The 12,058-nt window shown below is 41.7% G+C and overlaps 1 protein-coding gene across 11 annotated transcripts in view; it reads right to left on the bottom strand.

Moving 5' to 3' along the window:
- rapgef2b (Rap guanine nucleotide exchange factor 2b) overlaps window positions 1-12,058 on the bottom strand; it is a 107,872-nt gene that overhangs the window by 32,965 nt on the left and 62,849 nt on the right. The gene's annotated exons all lie outside the window — the stretch shown is intronic.

The raw sequence follows: 12,058 nt of genomic DNA, 5'->3' as shown, positions 1-12,058 counted from the left end.
CTGTGTAACCACAGCCTGAATTAACATGAGCTATTCTGTTGCACTGGGTGACATGTTCCTCCAACATGATGAACATGGGCACTGCAGTTTGTTTTGAATCAATACCAAACACATTGCCCTGCTGGGGTAAATACTCAAAAGTGCATTAATCCCCGCATAAAATAGTCCTCAACAAATGCACAGTTTACTTTTGTTTGAGTACCGTCTGCTAAAAAGTACAGCTTGTGTACAGTGTGCAGCTTTTAAAGATCAGCTGCATCCTTTAAGAATATAGAACATACTTTAAAAAAAAAAAAAAAGATAATACTGTGGATAAAAACCCAGCCATATAGGAATCAAAGCGCAGCTCGATATCAAGTAAATGCCTCTCTCTTTATCCAACAATTCTTAACATTTGATTGTACATTTAATGAATTTAAGTGCACTGAGGGTAAAGTAATTGAATATTCTCATCATTGAGAGTATATGACTGGTCATGTGGAGTTTGTCGATATGGCCTAGTGGTGTACATGTCAATAATAATATTCCCACTGGTTTCCACAACCAGCTAGAAAAGGTCCCAACTGCTCCAAACAAACCACCATGAACTATAAGCTCCTCCCCCTGGAAAGAGGGAGAGATAAAGGAAGGGCAGGAAAGAGGGATAAAGGGAGAGGATAATAAACACTTAATCCTTTCTCTCCACCCATTTAGGTCATCCGTCTGTCGGTCAATACGCCACGGTCCATTCAGTCTATAAGCATGTGGTCCATTGACCTCTTCGGCCCAATGGTATGCAAGAGACTGGACCGAGACGGATGCCAGCACAACAATGACACGCACTCATTAAGCATTTCCAATCAGTGGTACAAAGACACAGCACTACATATACAGTGCATTATTAACCCCAATCGATCTACAAAGTCTGTACTAGCAGGCTGTTGTTCAGATCTATTAGTGATATGCTCACTATCAACCACAACATGGAATTGTGAGTGAGTATTCTCCTACCTTATATAGGTCTCTCTGCACTTCTTTGCTCCAAACTCGATGGTCGCTCACAAACAAATGAAGTGAGCTCTGCAGAACCGCAAGCCGAAAAATACATACAATCAGCTGTCACAGGAGGATTAAGCATCCCTCTAATGCTCAAGCCACAACACCCAGTTCTGCCTACATATGAGCAGATGTGGTGCTCCTTAAATTACACTGTAGACCTAATGACCTAGATTGCTGAGCGGAAGCGCTGGCTGGCTCTCAATCTCTTTACCGCTTTTATATGCTGGGGGTAAATCTGTGCTATTACACTAGATGTCCAATATTGTGGGTGGCCAACCTCAGTAATGCAACTGTTCATGGTGTACAGCAGTGTAAGCATTTATGGAGTCTCAAAAACAGCCTCATGCTTCCACTGAAAGGAGTCAAATTTAAATTGTTGGTTTAACAGGTTTAAATTATGGAGTAAAATACAACAACATAATTATTATTTTTTTTAATTCAAGCATCTGCCTGCAAGTGCCTGAAGCTGCACTGCTACTTCAAACATTTCACATGTGGTTTCAACTTTACCTACTTGTTAAAAAGTGGAGAGCTGCCAATGTTGGAAGTCAAAGAGACAGCAGGCACATCCTAGAGTTTCCCCTGACCATGGTGGCAGCTTCTAGTTTTCCTGTGCCTCGCGGATCAAGAGATTATAAGCCTTTCGGCAGGGTGTCCGATTAAATGGGCCTGATATGCTCTCTGGACTTTCCCCTCCCTAGTTACAGCTCCACCAGTCAGTACCACACAAGCAAGCAGCAAGCAGACAAGGGAAGATGATTATATACAATGAGGAATACAGTCCACTATACTGCTATTACAATCACTGTTGTTCCAGATGTCAATTATCATAAAAAGTCAGCCCTTTTCCTGCCTTAAGTATGTTGGTGGAGGTGCAGAGTACACAGAAGGCTATCAGTGTCCACAGTAGTCCCCAGTCACAGTTTGTATCTGATTTATCATCCAAGCCCAGCAAGGCTAAAACTTTTGGGCACAGGTCTTTCCTACGTAAACACTGATTCCATAAAATGTTCATAGACATCCATAACAACCCAATAAATCAACATGAACTGTACTGCGATGATGTATGTCAACATGTGCCTTGTTTCAGTAAGGATAAAATGCAACTATAATAATGGAAGTCTCAGGTCTCCAGAGGAAAGATAAGCTATTAGGATATTAAACATATAACAGCCAATGGTCATGAGCCTACTACGGTAATGACATTATTGTAATACAATCTGCTGGGTGTTACTGACTCTACCCCTGGTGGGTTTCCTGCTGGGCTAAATTAATATTTAGAAAAGCCTTCCTTTGTGTGCTAAAAACATAAGAAAACAAAAATTTTAATGATGGGGCAGGGAGAGAAAATACAGAAAGAAAGAAACTGACAGGAGAAGTGAACATACAAATCTATAGAGAACTTTCCTATTAAAAACAATTCATTTAAAAATCAGTGCCAAAATAAAAACACTTCCAAAATGTTTTTCTTTTCTACCCTGACTATAGAATATGTAGCTAACTTTCACACGCTGCAAGACAGCCAATTGTAAAATGAGCCAAATAGATTACTGCACTGATGTTTCTCTATGTTTTACATTTTTGCTATTTGTGTTGACTTGTCTGCTTGTTTTGTCCAATTTGAGAAGAAATGCTATTAGTGCTGATATTAAGGTATACATTCAGCATCAGCATACGATTGAGCACTGCATTGTATGTAGTCTCTATAACCTAAAGAAAACATTACTATATACACTTAAGACTTACCATTGGCTATATGTGGCACATAAGGATATTACACTGCATTTATAAGTATCAATTTTAGAAAATACACATTTTAAAAAATCAAAAATTGCTAAAGATGTTCAAATATGCAGTAATATAGTTTTAGAAATTCAACTGATTAAAAAAAAAGATTTTTAGGGCCCTTGGTATCCTACAAGGCCTCCCTGGGGGAAGCTGCTCAAACTGTGGAAAGCAGGTGAGATATGTCATCAACAATGACAAGTCTATGACTATTATAGGAATATTACAGTGATTTTTCGTTGGGCATCTGTGCTCTCTGGTCCAGGAACCGTCCATCAGCGTGATTTACAGCCCTGCCTCTGTATGTCTATGTGTGTGGTCCCGGTGTGTGAGTGATGCCAGCGGCACAGACAGCCGATCAATCCGTTTACCGTTCAAGTGCAGATCAGCTCAGGCCTCCGAGTGTCTGTTGGAGCTGCCGGCTGCTTCCAGCACCACGGACAGCGCCACCAGCAGCAGCACTAAATAAACCGGTGGGTCAGACTAGGACTTCAGCTGGTGATAATCGTGAGGCAAAAAACCCCACTTCACACAGCCACATATCAACTGTATTCTTGTAAACAGTCGCTTTAGTAATTATCTTCTTTAAAGTCACTCATTTTGCATAAAGCGCCATAATGCTACTTACAGCTCCTAGAGGTTAAAAGGTGGGATAACCGAATTTAGGGTAGATTCATCTCTGCAAATATGACATCACCTCCCATCTAACCACCCTGATCTATTGCTTGTATAGTTTTCCCCCCCAATGCAAATGACACCTGGTGTGGTTAATTTCAGGGGCACATCTTATGGAGGTACAATCAAGTATTGCCACTTCAGTGCGTCGTAAAACATAATGAGGGCGGAGACGTCGGTCGTTAAACACACATACATCTGCACTGCTGGATGTGTGTGGCTTTGACCAAAGGCAAAATCACTATTATATCGCTAAAGGCATCGATAACACAATGTTTCTTTGAATTAATACTGGCCACATATTGCCCTGGTAGTCGTATTTCTTTTTACTTCTAATAAAACATATCCCGATATTGTTAAAACCTATTATTTTACGAAAACATACTAGGCCTGTACAATCAATAGCGTCCTAAAGATTCACGCGAGTGTGCGCGCGCGAGTGACAGCAAGCACATGGCGGCCGTTTCTAGTACAACACACTGACACACATCGGAGGCTCGACAGGGCAATAACCAGGCTCTGGTCAGCCCGTTCGCGTTACTGTCGCATCCTTGGCCGACCCTGCGTTCATTCATCTTGTAGAGGCTCGATAGAAATCCGATGCACGTCCATTATACGGACGGTAATCATATCTAGGGGGTCATAAATGAGGGAGAGGGAGAGGGAGGGGGGGGGGATAGATGAAGAGAAAACGTTGCACGTCGATAGGTATACTTACCGGGGTTTTATCTTGCTGGCTCGGGACTCCATTGCTGTCTGATGCTGCTAATGGTTTCATAATGAAAAAATGTTCGCCGGGCTCAAATCTAACATCCCGGAACTGCTCTATGCTACAGCATAGACCCCCATCTTCATCCAAGCCGCCCGCCTCTCTCCTCCCTCGGCTGCACAGTCTCTCTGGAAGGAGGCGGCGGCTTGACAGTTTGGGAGTATCCGCTGTTCCTTGGCCTGATTAGACTCTCCAAACCAACACCAGCTTCTGCGTTTATTCCTGCCTCCCCGCTGCTTCCCACAGAAATGTCTTAAAACCACAGAGGAGGCGGAGGAAGGGAGAGAGGGAGAGAAAAAAAAATCCTTTTATCCAAGATAAGACGAGCCAGCTTCTACTCTGCGCGCACTTGACAATCACATCTACACACGGAAAACAGCGGCGCGCCGATAATAAAGCAGAAAACAGGGGAAAAGATGAGGAAAAATGGCTGACAACTCTTTCACTCACGTTTGCTCCCTCCGCCTTCCCTCTCTATCTCTCTTTCTCCCCTCCCTCTCCGGAAAGTAAAGCTTCACACACGAAAGCACATGCACACACAAACGCCTTTATGCACCATTACATTATTTGAAGACCGAGACGCCTGCAGCCTCCACCGAGCTACTGTACGTTAAACCCAGCGGTTTGTTTGTAACGGGGGCAGGGGGATGTGTGTATGTGTGTCAGCTTTGGAGGAGGAGAGGGGGATGGTGGTGGAGGGTGTGGTGGGGGGGAAGGGGGTGGACCAGCTCCCTGCCAGACAGTGATGCTGTAAGAGTACCCACTATGCTGTGCTCCTCTGGAGGGCTTACAACACCCCCAGAACAGATAGAGAGATGGAAAGAGGAGAAGGGCGGATGGGAAAATGAAAGTGAGGAAGAGAGATGAGAGGGGGAGATGAAATGAGATGACACAAGAAGCATAATGTCAGAAAAGAGCTGATACACAGTTGAGTGGTGAGAGGGAGAAAAAAAATCTAAAGGTAGATACACAGATGGATGGATGATAGAGGGATGGAAGGAATAGAGGAGCACAGTGCGAGTAATGTCATTATCACGCTCACTTCGACGCAAGACCGCGGCTGGAGCCGGTTGGCATAGTAACGGTCTGAAGGAAAGCCATTTCCTGGGCGGGGAGACAGAAACGGAGACAGAAGCATGTCCTCTTGAGAGTGCGAGAGTGAGTAAAAGAGGTAGACACACAGAAAGACTGAAAAAGCACTGTCGTTTATTGGGAGGAGAAAAAGAGGGAGCTGGAGCTGGAAGATAAGAAGAAAGAAAAATGCTCAAAATGGGACGACAGAGGTGAAACAGAGAGACTGGCAGCAATGATGTCACTCTGTCACTGCCACTAAGCTGAAACAGCTATGGCAGCTGGGTGAGCGTGAGCACGAGCACACATCCAGCCCCCTACACACCCTCCGGGGCTTTCAGTTGCTGTGGCGACGGAAGCAGCGAGACATGGCGAAATGGTAGAGGGAGGGGAGACAAGAGGGAGGGAGAGTGTGTGTGTTTGTGTGTGTGAAGGAGAAGAGACAGTAGAAGTGGCAATAGACTGCCACTTGCCCTTCACTTTGTAGCTGTAGTACAACGAGCAGCAGCGTCACCAACAAACAAACGCACCTCTCTGCTTTATGAGAGCAAGAGGGTGTATTATATGTGTGTGTGTGTGTGTTCAGGTGGTAGGCCATGCCTCTAGAGACTCTTGATATTGGATAGAAGGCCCCATATATGAAGGTTTCCTGACAGACAGAGATATGAGGACGGCACTTTAAATGACAAAAACACATCACAGGGAACAATGGCAGTTTAAAGGCCAACCAAGACAATAAACAATAGACCTGCTGCCCTTCATATCCACATCGCAAAATAATCAGCAATTCAGTTCACAACCAAGACACAAAGGACTTAATATCACCAACTAGAGCTGTCATAATTCACACTTAAGATCAATTCAATTTGGCTTTTTTGCCATCTGCACTTTATAGCAGATGAAGCAGCACATCACAGCATCACACCCAAAAAGTAGATCTGAAATACATTTCTGTCACCATTTTTCTGAAATTTTGACAGTGTCAATCATTTTCTGCTATACAGTTATTTTCTTGTCATTTTGATGTTTTGAAATCTAAAAGCCAATTCCTGCAAAACTTAGCAAATATGAACTAAACCATCATTTCAGCACTGGCAAGTTTCTCAGTTAGATTACTGACTAGGGCTGAAAGATTCATCGATTAAATCGATTCATAAAATGCTTTGACACAAATTCTTTGCATCGATGCTTCGTTTAATCCATGTAACTATACAGCACAGTGTTTCACATGGACATTTATAACTGTCGCACATCGTGTTTACGCTGTGAACACGACGTGATTATGATGGAGCTGTTTGCAAAGTTGGGGAAGAAAGGAACAGAGAGAAAACAGCGAGGGACAAAGAAGAAAGTGTCCAAAGTCTGGGATTATTTCAAGCTAAAGAAAACAAATCTGTAATGTTACCGGCCGTCCACCGTAAAAAGGAAGCTTTTGTCGCCTCGGCAACAGCACGACGGCGCCTGATCAAAAAGCAGCATGTGTTCTGTCAGCGGACCATTAGACAAGGTAACAGCAACTTTAGCATTTAACTGAAATCATGATTGATTGTTGAGTTGAAGGCTAGCCAAAGTAAGCTGCAGTCCTCAGCTGAAAATGTACATGTGCGTTTGTTGTACTCCTTTTTGGGCTGTGAGTTGTAACCTCACAGTCATGAGTTAACTGGGTGTCGGGGAGCTGCACCTTTTAACTCACCTGCAAAAATCAACTGGATTCTCTCTGCCGTTCTGTGTCTGACTTCCTGCCCGGTTCATCTACTCTGTGCTGCTTGACGCGGCTTCCGTCAAAAACAGACTGGCAGTAAATATTGAACTTTAGCTAAAATAAATAAAAATAAAGAAATTGCAAATTGAATCATAATCGCATTATCTAGCAGAAGAATCGCAATTACATTTCCCCCCAAAATCGTTCAGCCCTACAACTGACAAGAAATTAAAAAACTATTTTAATGTTAATATCTGATTTTCTCAATTTTTACAGATTAGACAATAGCTCCAATAATGACAATTACAGTTAGACGCAGCTTTACATTATTTACATTCTTATACAAGAATCATGCTGCTTAATCTGAGCTTCATATTTGATGATCAGGTCTAAACTGTGCAAAAATTGTTCACCTACATACGCAGACTATAAATAGCATCTAATAAAACCAACAAAACATTTGACAAATTAATTTTTTTGTGTGAGGCTGGAGCTTTTTGTTATGGTGTACAAAGAGCTTGGCTGCTCTGCCTCAGACAATGCCTGGAAAGCAGCGTAGTACTAGCTGGTTTTGGAGCTCTTCCAGTCAAAGTAATGGGGGGTGAGTGGGAGGAGGTGAGGGGGAGGGAAGCTGGAGACCCGGTATGACATCACCTCTCCTGCCCCGAGCCATGATGTAATGTATCACAACAACAAAAAAGCTCAGGTGCTTTGCTGTGCAGCCCAGTCATTAACGTCTCTAACAATCACCAGGGGGAAGAGAACGGGGGCATCATTACATCACCGCGGCACCAGCGTCGTGTCTGGGGAATATCAGACCTTTCTGCCCAACCCCCCTCGTTTAAAGCTTTCTAGGAACAAAACAAGCCAATTCATCATTTTTTACTGACTAATCACGAGCTAAATGTAAAGGGAGAGAGGCAGGGGAGCATTGATCTTACAGGATTGTGACAGTGACGAGAACAACGGCACTTGAGAATAACATTAATGCACTCGTGCTCAATTGCAGTGTGTGCTAAATGCATGAGGTGGAGGGGGGGTACCTCATCTGCCATTTGTAAACAGTCTGTGAACCCGCCGTGGCTGCCACTGTTCCACACATTTATAGGGTAGGCCATGTGATGGTGTTTTGCTTGCTGATGCGTAGCATTAGAGCCATAAAAACCTCATTACGCTGCTGGATGAAACACCCGTGCACAAACACATGACACACACAGGCAAGCATTTCACGGGTGAAAACAGACAACAGATCATTACATGGCAACTTCTGCCATCCACTTCCTTTGCAATATACGTTCAAACATACTGTATGAGGCTCCAGTTCACATTAAAGGCATTTTGCTGCAACCAGCAGCGCAAGATGACGCAGTGATGGAAATAGATAAATGACTCAAAAACAATCTATCATTCACTTCATTACATTTTGAGCCAGACACATATTCACAAGCAGACAAAAAAGCATAAACAAACTAGTGACCTTTGTGCATGTCTGAGGCTCAGTTCCTCATCCAGTATTTCAGTTCCTCAACTGAAATTCTGTGTTTGAGGACCTGAGCGCAAGAGAGTAGTGGTGGGGTTAAATGATGCAATAGAACATACACAGGCTGGAGAAATGCTTCAGATTTCTCTTAAACTAAAATTTTACATTGTTCAGACTTTTGTTGATTCATTTGACTGACGTTATTCTGCTTTTTTACTGTCAACAAATACCTTGAAAAGGACAAAGCCAACAATGCAAATACTTCCAGTACAACTTTTTTTTAAAGCTAGAAAATATTTTTCTAAAAACAGCTAGGCTGTAGCTTTTAGCAAATGTTACTCAAACAAGAGTCAATCATGCATTTGTTTGTCTAACATGTAACCAAGAAGACCACGATAGGGAGGGGACAAAAAGCCAAGAAAACAACAGGACACATGTCTTGTCATAGACACACACTGGCTATTATAAGATAAAACTCAACATACTCTGATTTATTGATCTATGTCTATCCTTGTTCACTGGATATATTTGCACGCCAACAGATCGCCTCATGTAGAGAAAACACAGCGCTCCTGACTGCCAGCCCGGTGCATTAATCCTTGACGTCTGTCCTCTTACAACGGCTCTAAATAGCATTGTTAGAACGCGAAGGATGATCTAATAATGAGAGTACATTTTCATAGCTACTACAGCCCAAGGGATTGTTTCATTTATCAAGCTGTTGTCATCTGCACGCTGCTCTGAAAATAATTTGGCAGAATCACAAGCAGACAGGCACGTTTAAAAGATTACACTTGTAGCTTCACAGGGGCAAAACATCTGTCGTACCCCTGCACCTGCTACAAGGTGCATCAATCAAAAAAGTGATTTGAAAAGTGAAGCTCTTGGAGAATAAGTGGCAAAGCAACATCGTTGCCAAGTGAGTGAAAAGTTGATCAGTAACTAGAGGTTTCCGGATCAGGTTAAATTCTAACTGTGGCAGGTTGTGAACTGGAAGTCTTTAACATTACAATGAAATAATGAAATGTTTGACCTGATTATGGCAGTAGATAAAAAGTTAAATGATCACTATTGTTATTTGCACTGATCGAGAGAGGGACACAAATTTCAAGGCATTCCATCTAATCTAAACCACACATCAACCTCACGGTGGCAACTACAAGAAAAGTGAGGACATCACCAAAGACAGTGGGATTCATCCTTGGGGGACCATGACTATCTGTACAAACTTTCACGGCAATCCATCCACTAGTTGAGATATTTCAGTCTGGACCAATGTGGTGAACTGACAGACCAACACTGCCATCCATCCACAGCTCTGGCTATACCTTCTAAAAGGCAGTACAGGCATTAGAGGGATTTTTCCCCCCCCATATTTTTGAAGATAACTGGTCAAATAGAGACACTTCAAAGAAATTCAACAAAAACATACAGGCTGAAAGCGATCACATGAGAGGCACAGAACAGCAACCACGAGGGTAAAAGGCCACACCAAAAAGTAAATGACAATTCTTCATCACAAAACAACTTCAATGACAACCACAAATGAATCATCATCATTAAAGGGAATAGTCTAGAGTAGAGAGTGAATGAGACAAGAGGTCATTATGTCAGGATTAAAAACTGCCTTTATAGTGTAATTTGTCAGAGGGTGTGTTGAGTCAGACACAAATGGGTCTCAGGGTGAGCAATAATTACTTGTGTAGAATCAGATGTGTTAATTTATATAATCTTTAACAGTTCATCAAATTGTACAACTTTATGTAAGTGGACGTTAGATCTAGCTGGTTTTATTCTCTATTTTATTGAAACATACTCATGGCCAATATCAGTAGTAACCCAGTGTTACATATGTTTAATTACAACAATATTATGTATATGTTTAATAAATAACTAGTGTTTCGAATTGAACTAAAAACTCCAAACCACTGTGAGCACAGTCTTTCATCATGCTCTCATCACTGTCTTTCTCAATATTAGGATGCATCCAGGGGACGGTGCACCCAACATGAAGCACGACATGTGCGCAAATTTTATTTTTAGACTCATACAAAACACATTTTAACCCTTACTTAACCAGACAAGCAGAATTAGCATGGTTATTAATATCTCAACAATCCCCTGCAGCATCCAGCATTGTCTAACACTAACTCAACATTGAACAGATGAAACAGTCCTGTTATCAATTGTTTAGAAAACTTTTGATCAAATATAAGTGACACAAACAACAAAAAAACAGTGTACTTTGTTATCCTCGCCATGCAGGCTCATTACCATTGAAAATAAATGTGATCTGTCAAGCCTTCTGAAAATACTCAACATTCAAAAAGGTCTTTGAATGTCAAAACTGACATGAAAAGCACATCAAATCCCAGTAAGTGTGTTCTGTAACACCGGTTGAGAAATGAACCACGGCCAGTTGTAAATGAGTAGTTAATTTTCCCAGTTGCAGAGGGCACACTTTTGGCTTGATTATCGAGTATAAGCGCTCCCAAAAATATCTGTTCTATTTCCATCAAAGCATTCTGTAGGATATTTGGCTATTAATAACTATAACCACATATTCTGCAGTTGCTATCTGTGCTGGGGAAGAGATACTTGGGTTCTAAATTCAAAGACACAAAGGAAGACACTACAACTGAAAATAAAAATGCATATTCACTGTATTATATAGTATAGAAAATAAATTAACTACACTCTCTTTATATCAGTCATCATGACCATGTTCAATCAAGTCATCTCTAAGCTCTAGAGGTGAAACAATCGACGGAGAGAAAATTAACCGACAAATGTTTTAATGATTGATTAAGCAAAAATAGCAATTATTCACTTGTGCCTTCTCAAATCAGAGTGAATTGAATATCTTTGGGTTTTGGACTGTTTGTCAGACAAAACAAGCAATTTGAATATGTCATCTCAGGTTGTGGGAAATTGTGATAGGCCTTTGTATTTTATGTCATTTTATGAACCCAATGATTGATATTGTTATTGATTGTATTATTTTGATAGATAAATCGATAATGAAATAATTATTTGTTGAAGCCCTAAAAATGCTCATCTAAATAATTCTGCACAAACTCCCAAAGATGAAGGAATGCGGGAGGCAAGAAAGCGAGAGAGAAAAAAAAAAAGTGTACAATGAACCGTTTCTTCTTTTACCGCTGCAGTTCCTACACAATGTCTATTCAAAACTGAGGCTTTTGTATCTCTGCACAGCTGAAGCAGAGCAGGTTGTCACAAAGGACAGCTCTAAAAATAGGAGCTCGGCTTTTCTGTGGCCGAGAGTGGCAGGTTTGTTCTCCCTGCTCTCGCATTTCTCAGCAGGTCTGACTGCTCAACACCTTGAGCCCTGATCTTTTCAACCTCTTGCTTGCAACCATTTCTGCTTGGCCACTGCAGGACTTCACTGTGATTCAATACAGAGATATGATATGTAGGCTACTGCTTCCAGACTTATAGGGGGAAGGGTGATACCTTGCTTATATTCTTTATAACTAAAGTCCATGCAGCAAATCTGGTTGATGCATTTCTAAATAGC

This window comes from Micropterus dolomieu, linkage group LG19 (assembly GCF_021292245.1).
Source record: "Micropterus dolomieu isolate WLL.071019.BEF.003 ecotype Adirondacks linkage group LG19, ASM2129224v1, whole genome shotgun sequence".
NCBI classification, from domain to species: Eukaryota; Metazoa; Chordata; class Actinopteri; order Centrarchiformes; family Centrarchidae; genus Micropterus; species Micropterus dolomieu.
Note: the sequence above shows the minus strand (reverse complement) of the source record. Positions and strands in the feature narration are given on the sequence as shown.